The 12397-nt window shown below is 40.9% G+C and overlaps 1 protein-coding gene across 14 annotated transcripts in view; it reads right to left on the minus strand.

The window, feature by feature from the left end:
- CACNA1B (calcium voltage-gated channel subunit alpha1 B) overlaps positions 1-12397 on the minus strand; it is a 252505-nt gene that overhangs the window by 120629 nt on the left and 119479 nt on the right. The window lies entirely within an intron of this gene.

Genomic DNA, 12397 nt, shown 5'->3' on the forward strand with positions numbered 1-12397 from the left:
ACAGGCAGGTGCCACTATGCCCAGCTAATTTTTTGTATGTTTCAGTAGAGATGGGGTTTTGCCATGTTGCCCACGCTGGTCTTGAACCCCTGGGCTCAAGCAATCAGCCCCCTTCAGCCTCCCACAGTGCTGAAATTACAGGCGTGAGCCACCGCACCCAGCTCTCCATGTTGATACACATAAATCTACTTATTTGTGTAAACCATCGCACAGTTTTCCTTCCATTTACCCATTTTCCTTCTCACAGGTACTTTTAGTGGCTTCCAGATATGTTTATATGTTATATATGTCACCTTGTGCATATGTGAAGCTGCTCTAGAGCTGAAGCTGCCAGATATGTAGGCTATGCATACCTTCGCCAACTTCACTAGATGTTTCCAGAATGGTTATCCCAAATTGTATTCCTGCCAGCAGCAGAGGATGGTTCTTCATCAACATCCTCACACCACCCATGGCACTGTCACACCCTTTGATAGTTCCCAATCTGATAAAGATGAAAGGGCTTAAAAGCACTGGCCAGGCATGGTGGCTCACGTCTGTAGTCCCAGCGCTTTGGGAGGCCAAGGTGGGAGGATCACTTGACCCCAGGAGTTCGACACCAGCCTGGGCGACAGAGTGGGACCCCATCTCTACAAAAAAAAAAAAAAAAAAAAGGCAAGTCAGTGACTTTGAACATTTTTCCTGCCCAAGGACTCTAGATCTCTCCTGTGCCCTGCCTTTCAACCCCCCGGCTCCTATTTCTGATGACTCATCTTTTTCTTACTGACTTTTGAGACTTCCTTATGTATTCTTGTATACACTAATACTCTATCTGCATTATCTATTGTAAATATCTTTAGTCTCCTGTTGGCTTTTATTTTTGTATTTAAAAAGGTTTAACGTAATCAAATGTCAGTCTTATCAGTCTGTTCCTTTATGTTTTCTGCTTTTTGCATCTTAAGAAATTCGTCTCCATCCAAGGTCATAAAGATATTTTCACTACACACACACACACAGCCGGGAGAGATGGCTCACACCTGTAATCGCAACACTTTGGATATAGAGACCAGCCTGGGCAACATAGCGAGACCCTGTCTACAAAAAAATTTTTTTAATGAGCTAGGTGTGGTAGTGCGTACCTGTAGTCCCAGCTACTCAGAAGGCTGAGGCAGGAGGATCACTTGAGCCAGTTCTGTGAGCTATGATCATGACACTGCACTCCAGCCTTAGCAATAGAGCAAGACCCCATCTTCATTTAAAAAAAGAAATTCGGAGATGGGGTCTTGCTCTACTGTCAAGGCTGGAGTGCAGTGCCACAATCACAAGACCCCATCTCTATTAAAAAAAAGAAATTCGGGCCAGGCACAGTGGCTCACATGTGTAATCCCAGCACTTTGGGAGGCCAAGGCAGATGGATCACAAGTTCAAGACCAGCCTGGCCAACACAGTGAAACCCCGTCTACTAAAAATACAAAAATTAGCTGGGCGTGGTGGCAGGTGCCTGTAATCCCAGATACTCGGGAGGCTGAAGCAGGAAAATCGCTTGAACCCAGCAGGCAGAGGTTACGGTGAGCCAAGATTGCACCACTGCACTCCAGCCTGGGCAACAGAGCTAGATTCCATTTCAAAAAAAAAAAAGACAAGAAAAGAAAAGAAATTCCTCTCCATCAAGATCATAAAGATATTTTCATCATATATATAAATATATATTTACATTATATATATTACATTATATATAATGTATATATATACATTATATATAAATATATATTGATTTTCTTCTAAAGACTGGGTCTTGCTCTGTTGCCCAGGCTGCAGTGGCACAATCCTAGCTCATTATAACCTCAAATTCCTGGCCTCAAGTAATTCTCCTCCTGTCTCAGCCTCTCAAGTAGCTTGGACTACAGGGGTGCACTATCAGCTATTTTTTTTTTTTTTGGAGGTGGGCTCTCATTATGTTGCCCAGGCTGATCTTGAACTTATATCCTCAAGCGATACTCCCACCTCAGCCTCCCAAAGCACTGGGATTATAGGCATGAGCCACCATGTCTGGCCTCTTACTCTTTAAATCATTTTCAAGCTTGATATTTTACATTTAGGTTTCTAATCCAACTGAAGTTTTGTGTATGCATGGAGATGATGATCCAATTTTTTCCATATGGAAAGCCAATTTTCCCAGACCCAAATTTTTGAATAGTCCATCCTTCCTCCGTTGATTTCCAATGACATCTTTCTCATATAACCAACTTTCTATATATGTTTGGAATGTTTCCGGGTTCTCTGGTCTGTTCTTTCGATATTTCATTTTTACGTACACCACACTATTTTCATTACCGTAGCTTTATAAAAAGTCATGATATATGGTAGGACAAATTTCTTCTTCCTGAATTATCTTTTCTTGGACTTTTACTCTTCCACACAATCAATATGCTGAATTCCAAGGGCAGTACCATTGGAATTTGGATCAGGATTGCATTGATTCATAAATTAAATTGGGGAGAACTGACACCTTCATCATTTTAAGACTTCCCATTTACAAACATATCTGTGCAACCATTCAGCTCCTTAGGGCCTTGAACGACATTTCCTAATTACTGCAACAAAAGTCTTGCATAATTTTAGTTAGATTTATTTCTGGGTACCTTGAAGTTTTGTCACTACTGTGAATGAGACTTTTCTTTTAAACTGAATTTTCCAATTGAATAATGTTATTATATAGAAAAGCTGTATTTTTGTACATTTATTCTGTGTTCAGCAACACTGATGAATTTTCTTATTATATTTAATATATTATCTAGGATTTTCTATAGCAAATAATCACATCATTCCAAGTAATAGTATTTTTCTATTCCTTTCTGGTCATTTTACTTCTTTTTTCTTACTACATTAGCTTCGACTGCTTGAATACTAGGCATCCTTTTTTTTTTTTTTTTTTTTTTTTTTTGGAGACGGAGTCTCGCTCTGCGCCCAGGCTGGAGTGCTGTGGCCGGATCTCAGCTCCCTGCAAGCTCCGCCTCCCAGGTTCACGCCATTCTCCTGCCTCAGCCTCCCGAGTAGCTGGGACTACAGGCGCCCGCCACCTCGCCTGGCTAATTTTTTTGTATTTTTTAGTAGAGACGGGGTTTCACTGTGTTAGCCAGGATGGTCTCGATCTCCTGACCTTGTGATCCACCCGTCTCGGCCTCCCAAAGTGCTGGGATTACAGGCTTGAGCCACCGCGCCCGGCCCCTTATTTTTTTTTTTTTAACAATACTTCTAATCTTTTACTATTATCGATGATCTTTGCTATGGTCTCTTTTAAATAACAGCTTTATTGGGATATAATTCACCCATTTCAGGTGTGTAATTCAATAGTTTTTAGTATATTCACAAATATGCGTCACCATTGTCACAGTCCATTTTAGAACATTTTCATCCCCTCAAAAAAAGAAACTCATACCCATTAGCTATCACCCATCCTGGTTGTAGGTTTTTTGTAGACACTCTTTAGCAGATTTTTTTAAACTCCTGTCAATTCTTAGTATGACTTTTTTTTAATCGTGAATGAAAGTTGACTTTTATCAATGTTCCAAGTTTCTGCATCTATGACACGTTCTCTTTTAACTTGTAGAGATTAGGAATTATACTGACAATTTCTTGTATTACTTGTATTTCTTATATTACTAGAACACAGTTTAGCTATGTCTTTTTAAATATATTCAGCTGATTTGATTTTTATATAGATTTTAGATTATTTGCAGACATCTGTGATGCAGATTAAAAAAACACCAAAATAACAAGACTGTAAAAAGCATGTTTTTAAGGAGCTACATGAAGTAGATAATTATATAGCAAGATCAAGGGGGAAAAAAGCACAAATAAAAATTATAACACAAAAGGGGGGTCATAACATAGGAAAAAGAGATTTTTTTTTTTTTTTTTTTTGAGACAGAGTCTCGCTCTGTCGCCCAGGCTAGAGTGCAGTGGCCGGATCTCAGCTCACTGCGAGCTCCGCCTCCCGGGTTTACGCCATTCTCCTGCCTCAGCCTCCCGAGTAGCTGGGACTACAGGCGCCCGCCACCACGCCCAGCTAGTTTTTTGTATTTTTTTTTAGTAGAGACGGGGTTTCACCGTGTTAGCCAGGATGGTCTCGATCTCCTGACCTTGTGATCTGCCCGTCTCGGCCTCCCAAAGTGCTGGGATTACAGGCTTGAGCCACCGCGCCCGGCCAGAAAAAGAGATTTTTTAAATTACAGAAGAATATTATGGCAGCTTTATGCCATGAGATTTGAATGAATCTACTTTCACTGGGCAGACATTAGCATGCCTGCCGTGTTGGGCGATATTCAGGTGCTTAGGATGGTCAGTGGATAAAACAAAGACCCTGCCCCATGGAGCTTGTGTTCTGATCTGCATTTTATCTTAAATTGTCCTTGCATGGCTTTGGTGTCAAGGTTGTACTAGCCTCATGAAATGATTTCTTCCCTTCTCTGAAACTGTTTAAGTCAAATAGTTATTATTTCTTCTTGAAAGGCTTGGTGAAACTTGCCTTACAACTGACTGGGCCCCAAGCAGGAGGCAGAAAGATAGGAAGAAAATTTTGACCATTGGTTAAATTTCTTTTATAGTTATGAAGTGTCCAGGTTTTCAAAATTCCTTCTTGAGCTAATTTAATCAACTTAATGTCTTCCTATAAAAATGCATGTTTTGGCCAGGCGTGGTGGCTCACGCCTATAATCCCAGCACTTTGGGAGGCCTGAGGTGGGCCAATTATGAGGTCAGGAGATCAAGACCATCCTGGCTAACACAGTGAAACTCCATCTCTACTAAAAATACAAAAAATTAGCCGGGCATGGTGGCAGGCGCCTGTAGTCTCAGCCACTCAGGAGGCTGAGGCAGGAGAATGGCGTGAACCCGGGAGGTGGAGTTTGCAGTGAGCTGAGATCGCGCCACTGCTCTCCAGGGGTGACAGAGCAAGACTCCATCTCAAAAAAAAAACAAAAAGCATGATGTTTCATCTACGTTTTCCAATCTCACGACATAAAGTTGCCATAATATTCTTTTGGAATTTAAAAAAAAAATCTCCTTTTCCTATAGTTACAACTCCCTTTTGGGTTACATTTTTCATTTGGGCTTTTTTTCCTTGATCAGTCACTTCATTCAATTATCTACTTCATGAGTCTCCTTAAGAACATGCCTGGCCGGGCACGGTGGCTCAAGCCTGTAATCCCAGCACTTTGGGAGGCCGAGACGGGTGGATCACGAGGTCAGGAGATCGAGACCATCCTGGCTAACGCCGTGAAACCCCGTCTCTACTAAAAAATACAAAAAACTAGCCGGGCGAGGTGGCGGGCGCCTGTAGTCCCAGCTACTTGGGAGGCTGAGGCAGGAGAATGGCGTGAACCCGGAAGGCGGAGCTTGCAGTGAGCTGAGATCCAGCCACAGCACTCCAGCCTGGGCGATAGACCGAGACTCCATCTCAAAAAAAAAAAAAAAAAGAACATGCTTGTTATCTTGGTGTTTCAGTGATCTGCATAACAAAGGTCTACTCTTAGCATCATCTGTTTTGAATTTTTCTTTGGTTTATTATTCCTTCTTCTGGATTCTTCATATGAGTACTTGTTAAGCCAGGCTCTGTGGTTCATGCCTGCATTACCAGCACTTTGGGAGGCTGAGGTGGGAGGATAGCTTGAGCCCACTGAGTTTGAGACCAACCTCGGCAACACAGTGAGACCATGTCTCTACAAAAAATAGAATTAGCTGGGCATGGTGTTGTGTGCCTATGGTCCCAGCTACTTGGGAGACTGAGGTGGGAGGACCACTTGAACCCAGTTCAGGGCTGCAGTGCCTGGGTGACACAGCAAGACGCCTTTTTCTTTTTTTCTTAAGAGTACTTGTTTATTTTTTATCCTTTTTTTCCTGATAGCTGCATTATAAGTTTTCCTTTAAGTATTGTTTCAGGTTCCCCTTACAAGTTGTGATACTGTTCAGTTCTAAATAATCTGTAAGAGCCATCATGATTTCTGATTTCCTCTTTACTCCCAAATCCTTCAACTTACAAATATGAGAAAGATATTAAATGACTTATTATTAACGGTGCCTGTTTATCTAAATGATATCAAAGTTGTGCTCTGCAGGATAGCAATTTTTTTTTTTTTTTTTGAGTTGGAGTCTCACTCTGTAACCCAAGCTGGAGTACAGTAGCATGATCTTGGCTCACTACAACCTCCACCTCCCAGGTTCGAGTGATTGTCCTGCCTCAACCTCCAGAGTAGCTGGGATTACAGGCACCCACCACCACACCTGGCTAAATTTTGTATTTTTAGTAGATATGGGGTCTCGCCATTTTGGTTTCACCACGCCAGGCTGGTCTCGAACTCCGGACCTCAGGTGATCTGCCCACTTCAGCCTCCCAAAGTGCTGGGATTACAGGTGTGAGGTACTGCACCCAGCTGGACAGTAATTAATACTTGTTGAAGTTTCTTGAGTGACCTAATAAACGGTCAACATCTGCAAATGTTCCTTGTGCCCCAAATAATGAATATTCTATTCGCTATCTGTTGGGTACAGTTCTGTATGTGACAACTGGCTCATGTTTTTAGATCCTTTCTAATCTTTTGTCAGTTTCATCCTTCAGTTTGACAGAGACATGTTATAAATCTCTTATAAGATGGTAAAGTTTTTATTTCTCCTTGTAATTCTGTCTGTTTTTGGTCAACGTTCTGAGGCCAGGTTGTTAGGTCCTGCAAGTTCATGCCCTGCAGTGTGTTCCTTCTGACGACGTCCTCTGTTCATCATGTAATATGCCCCTTTATTCTCATCCATCCTCTTTTTACCTCTTTTGGCTGACATTAATACATCAGCTTTCTTTTGTTTTGTTTTGTTTCTCGAGACGGTGGAGTCTCGCTCTGTCACCCAGGCTGGAGTGTAGTGGCGTGATCTCAGCTCACTGTCTCCCAGGTTCAGGCGATTCTCCCACCTCAGCACCACCACACCCAGCTAATTTTTCATATTTTTAGTAAAGACAGTGTTTTACCATGTAGGCCAGCGGGTCTCGAACTCCTGACCTCAAGTGATCCACCTACTTTGGCCTCCCAAAGTGCTGGGATTACAGGCATGAACCACCATGCCCGGCCTACACCGGCTTTCTTTTGGTCAATGTTTAATTAGTTCATCTTTTCATATCCCCTTATTTTTTAATTACACAATATTTTAAACACTCCAAAAGATGCAATGAATAATTTAACTAACCTCTGTGTATCCACTACCCAGCTTAAGAAATAAAACATCAAAATGTGGCCAGAACTCCCCAGTCTCATTCCTCTTCCTCTCCCCACCTCCCAGCAGCTCCCACCCCACCACCAGGAAAACCGTGTCCTAAATTTGGTGCTCATCATTCCTGTGCAAGCGTTTATATGTTTACTACATCCCTACATCCAACAGTGTATGATACTGTTTTGCACATCGTTCATCCTTAAATAGATCATACGCTATAAACACACTTACTTCTAGGGCACTCATTTTCCCTTCTGCACAAACTGATCCCACTTCTCTTATCCATTTCCCTGATGGTGAACATGCAGGTGATTTTCAGGTTTTTGTTATTACAAATAATGCTGCTAGAATGGCTTTACATGTTTCCTTGTGTACTTGGGCAAGAAACTTTCCAGGGCACATATCTGGCAGGAACTGCTCGTGCCAATTCCAGTGGACGGGATATAATGAATTACTCTTCAAAGTGGCTCTACCAACCCACCAACAGCATAAAGAAACCCTAATTTCTCCACTTCTTCTCTAAATCTTGTTAGATTTCTTAATTTTGGCTAAACTGACAGGTGGAAACAGTTGTTTCGTTGAGGGTTTAATTTGCATTTCCCTGACTGCAGTAAAATTGATCATAGTTTCTTCTCCTGTGAGTTACTTGTTTTTATCCTTTGTTCTTTCATACCATATCATTTATCTTTTTTTTTTTTTTTTTTGAGACAGAGTCTCACTGTGTCGCCCAGGCTGGAGTGCAGTGGCGCGATCTCGGCTCACTGCAAGCTCCGCCTCCCGGGTTCCAGCCATTCTCCCGCCTCAGCCTCCCGAGTAGCTGGGACTACAGGCGCCCGCCACCACGCCCGGCTAGTTTTTTGTATTTTTAGTAGAGACGGGGTTTCACCGTGTTAGCCAGGAGGGTCTCAATCTCCTGACCTCGTGATCCGCCCGCCTCGGCCTCCCAAAGTGCTGGGATTACAGGCTTGAGCCACCGCGCCTGGCCCATATTATTTATCTTTTAATCTATCTATAATTGATTTTCATACTTGGTACCAGGTAGGAATCCAATTTCATGTTTTTCTATATAGATACCATCTGCAATGACAGCACTTGAGTTTTCTGTGTATATTTCATTTGTAAATAATGACATTTTTCTTTCTTGTCAATCCTGAGAATTTTTGTTTCATTTTTTCTTGTTCTACTGTGCTAAGACCCCTGATACTAACGTAATCTGCTAAGCGTTTTTATTTGGAAGGAGTGTTAGGTCTTACTTTAAAAAAAAAAATTATCACGGACATTTGAAGTATACACAGAGTGGAGTACAACGAGCCCTACGTGCCCATCACCCAGTTTCATTCATCAGCAATGTCTGGAATCTCATCTCCACTCCTCTCACCTCTGGCTGACTGTGCTTGTGCTAGAGTTCCAATGCTTTCTCTGATCGTACAGGTTTTGTATCCACCTTAATCTGTTAGTGTGACAAATTACATTCCTAGGTTTTCTAATGTTGAATTATCTTGCATTTCCAGGAAAAGTTATAGTCAATTATAAAAATAATTTTTAAGAATATCTAGATTTGATTAGTGATGGTTTCCCCCGGATGCTTTGCTTCTGGGTTTGTGGAAGTGATCTGTATTTTTCTTTTCTGATAGTGTCCTTGTTTAGTTTTTTTCATTATCAAGGTTATTCTAGTTTCATACAATGAGTGGTGAGCTATCCCTTTTTATATTCTGTGGAGGAGTCTGTATCAAATTGGAATAACTTCTTAAATAGCAGAATTCACGCATCACACTATCTGAATTTGGTAACTTCAGTAAGAGATTTTTAATTATTAAATTAAAAAAATTTTTTTTGTTTCAACAGATTTTGGGAGAACGGGTGGTGTTTGGTTACATGACTAAGTTATTTAGTGATGATCTCTGAAATTTTGGTGCACCCATCACCCAAGCAGCATACACTGTAGTTTTTTATTCCTCGTCCCCCTCCCACCCTTTCCGCCAAGTCCCTAAAGTCCATTGTATCATTCTCATGCCTTTGCATCCTCATAACTCAGCTCCCACTTATGAGTAAGAACATACAATGTTTGGGTTTCCATTCCTGACTTACTTCACTTACAACAGTAGTTTCTGATTCCATCCAGGTTGTTGTAAATGCCATTATTTCACTCTTTTTTATTGCTGGGTAGTATTCTATACTATATTGGTATACACTACATTTTCCACTCATTGACCAATAGGCATCTGGGTTGGTTCTGTATTTTTGCAATTCCAAATTGTGCCACTATAAACATGCATATGCAAGTATTCTTTTTCATATAATGATTTCTTTTCCTCTGAGTAGATATCTAGAAGTGGGATTGCTGATCAAATGGTAGATATACTTTTAGTTCTTTAAGGAATCTCCACATTGTTTTCCATAGTGGTTGTATTAATTTACATTCTCACCAAGAGTGTAAAAGTGTTCCCTTTTCACCACTTCCACACCAGTATCTATTATTTTTCAATTTTTTTTTATTATGGGCATTCTTGCAGGAGTGAGGTGGCATCTCACTGTGGTTTTTATTTGCATTCCCCTGATCATTAATGATGTTAAGCATTTTTTCCATATGTTTTTGTATATCTTCTTTTGAGAATTGTCTATTCATGTCCTTTGCCCACTTTTTAATGAGATTGTTTGTTTTTTTCTTGCTAATTTGAGTTCTTTGTAGATTCTGGATGTTAGTCCTTCGTCAGATGTACAGATTGTGAAAATTTTCTCCTACTTTGTGGGTTGCCTGTTTGATTATTTCTTTTGCTGCGCAGAAGCGTTTTAGTTTAATTAAGTCTCATCTATTTATCTTTGTTTTTGTTGCATCTGTTTTCGGGTTCTTTGTCAAGAAGTCTTTGCCTAGCCAAAGTCTAGAAGGATTTTTTTCTGATGTTATCTTTATAATTGTTATGGTTTCGGCTCTTAGATTAAGTCTTTGACCTATCTTGAGTTGGTTTTTGTATAAGGTGACAGATGAGGATCCAGTTTCATTCTCCTACATGTGGCTTGCCAATTATCGCAGCACCATTTGTTGAATAGGGTGTCCTTTCCCCACTTTATGTTTTTGTTTGCTTTGTCAAAGATCAGTTGGCTGTAAGTATTTGGATTGATTTCTGGGTTCTCTATTCTGTTCCATTGGTCTATGTACCTATTTTTATACCAATACCAAGGTGTTTTGGTGACTATGACCTTATATCGTAGTTTGAAGTTGGGTAATGTGATGCCTCTAGCTTTGCTCTTTTTGCTTAAGTCTTGCTTTTTTTTTTTTTTTTTTTTTTGAGATGGAGTCTCACTCTTGTCACCCAGACTGGAGTGCAATGGATGGTGCAATCTTGGCTCACTGCAACTTCCACCTCCTGAGTTTAAATGATTCTTCTGCCTCAGCCTCCCAAGTAGCTGGGATTACAGGCACAAGCCACCACGTCTGGCTAATTTGTGTAGTTTTTAAAATACATGGTTTCACCATGTTGGTCAGGCTGGTCTCAAAACTCCTGACCTCAGGTGATCTGCCTGCCTTGGCCTCCCAAAGCGCTGGGATTACAGGCATGAGCCACTGCACCTGGCCTTTTGTGCTTAGTCTTGCTTTGGCTATGCAGGCTCTTTGTTGGTTCCATCTGAATTTTAGGATTGTTTTTTCTAGTTCTGTGAAGAATGATGGTAGTATTTTGACAGGAATTGCATTGAATTTGTAGATTGCTTTCGGCAGTATGGTCATTTTCACAATATTGATTCTACCCATACATGAGCATGGGATGTGTTTCCATTTGTTTGTGTTGTCTATGATTTCTTTCAGCAGTATTTTGTCGTTTTCCTTGTAGAGGTCTTTCATCTCCTTGATTAGGAATATTCCTAAGTATTTATTTTATTTTTTGCAGCTCCTGTAAATGGGGTTGAGTTCTCTATTTGATTCTCAGCTTGATCACTGTTAATGTATAAAAGAGCAAAAGAGTTACTGATTTGTGTACATTAATTTTGTTTCCTGAAACCTTGCTGAATTATTTTATCAGTTCTAGGAGCTTTTTGGAAAGGTCTTTGGGGTTTTCAACATAAATAATCCTACCATCGGCAAACAAACAGCGAGTTTGACTTCCTATTTACCGACTTGGATGCCCTTTCTCTCTTTCTCTTGTCTGATTGCTCTGGCTAGGACTTCCAGTACTATGCTGAAGAGGAGTGGTGAGAGTGGGCATCCTTGTCTTATTCCAGTTCTTGGGGGAATGCTTTCAAACTTTTCCCAGTTCAGTATTATGTTGGCTGTGGGTTTGTCACAGGTGGCTTTTATTACATTAAGGTATGTCTCGTGTATGCTGATTTTGCTGAGGGCTTAATCATAAAGCGATGCTGCATTTTGCTGAATGCTTTTTCCACATCTATTGAGATGATCATGTGATTTTGGTTTTTAATTCTGTTTATGTGGTGTTATCACATTTATTGACTTGCATATGTTTAACCATCCCTGCATTCCTGGTATGAAACCCACATGATCACAGTGGATTATCTTTTTGATATGCTGTCAGATTCGGTTAGCTAGTATTTTGTTGAGGATTTCTGCATCTATGTTCATCAGGGATATACTGGTCTATAGTTTTCTTTTTTGGTTATGTCCTTCCCTGGTTTTGGTAGTAGGGTGATATTGGCTCATAGAATGATTTAGGGAGAATTCCCTCTTTCTCTACCATGTGGAATAGTGTCAAAAGGATTGGTACCAGTTCTTCTTTGAATGTCTGATAGAATTCTGGTGTGAATCCATCTGGTCCCGGACTTTATTTTGTTCTTAATTTTTTTATTACCATTTCAATCTCACTACTCGTTATTGGTCTGTTCAGGGTATCTAATTCTCCCTGATTTCAGTTAGGATGGGTGTATCTTTTCAGGAGTTTATCCATCCCCTCTAGGTTTTCTTCTTTTTTTTTTTTTTTTTTGAGACGGAGTCTTGCTCTGTCGCCCAGGCTGGAGTGCAGTGGCCGGATCTCAGCTCACTGCAAGCTCCGCCTCCCGGGTTTACGCCATTCTCCTGCCTCAGCCTCCCGAGTAGCTGGGACTACAGGCGCCCGCCATCTCGCCTGGCTAATTTTTTGTATTTTTTTAGTAGAGACAGGGTTTCACCGTGCTAGCCAGGATGGTCTCGATCTCCTGACCTCGTGATCCGCCCGTC

This window comes from Trachypithecus francoisi, unplaced genomic scaffold, assembly GCF_009764315.1.
Source record: "Trachypithecus francoisi isolate TF-2019V2 unplaced genomic scaffold, Tfra_2.0 Lachesis_group16, whole genome shotgun sequence".
Taxonomy (NCBI): domain Eukaryota; kingdom Metazoa; phylum Chordata; class Mammalia; order Primates; family Cercopithecidae; genus Trachypithecus; species Trachypithecus francoisi.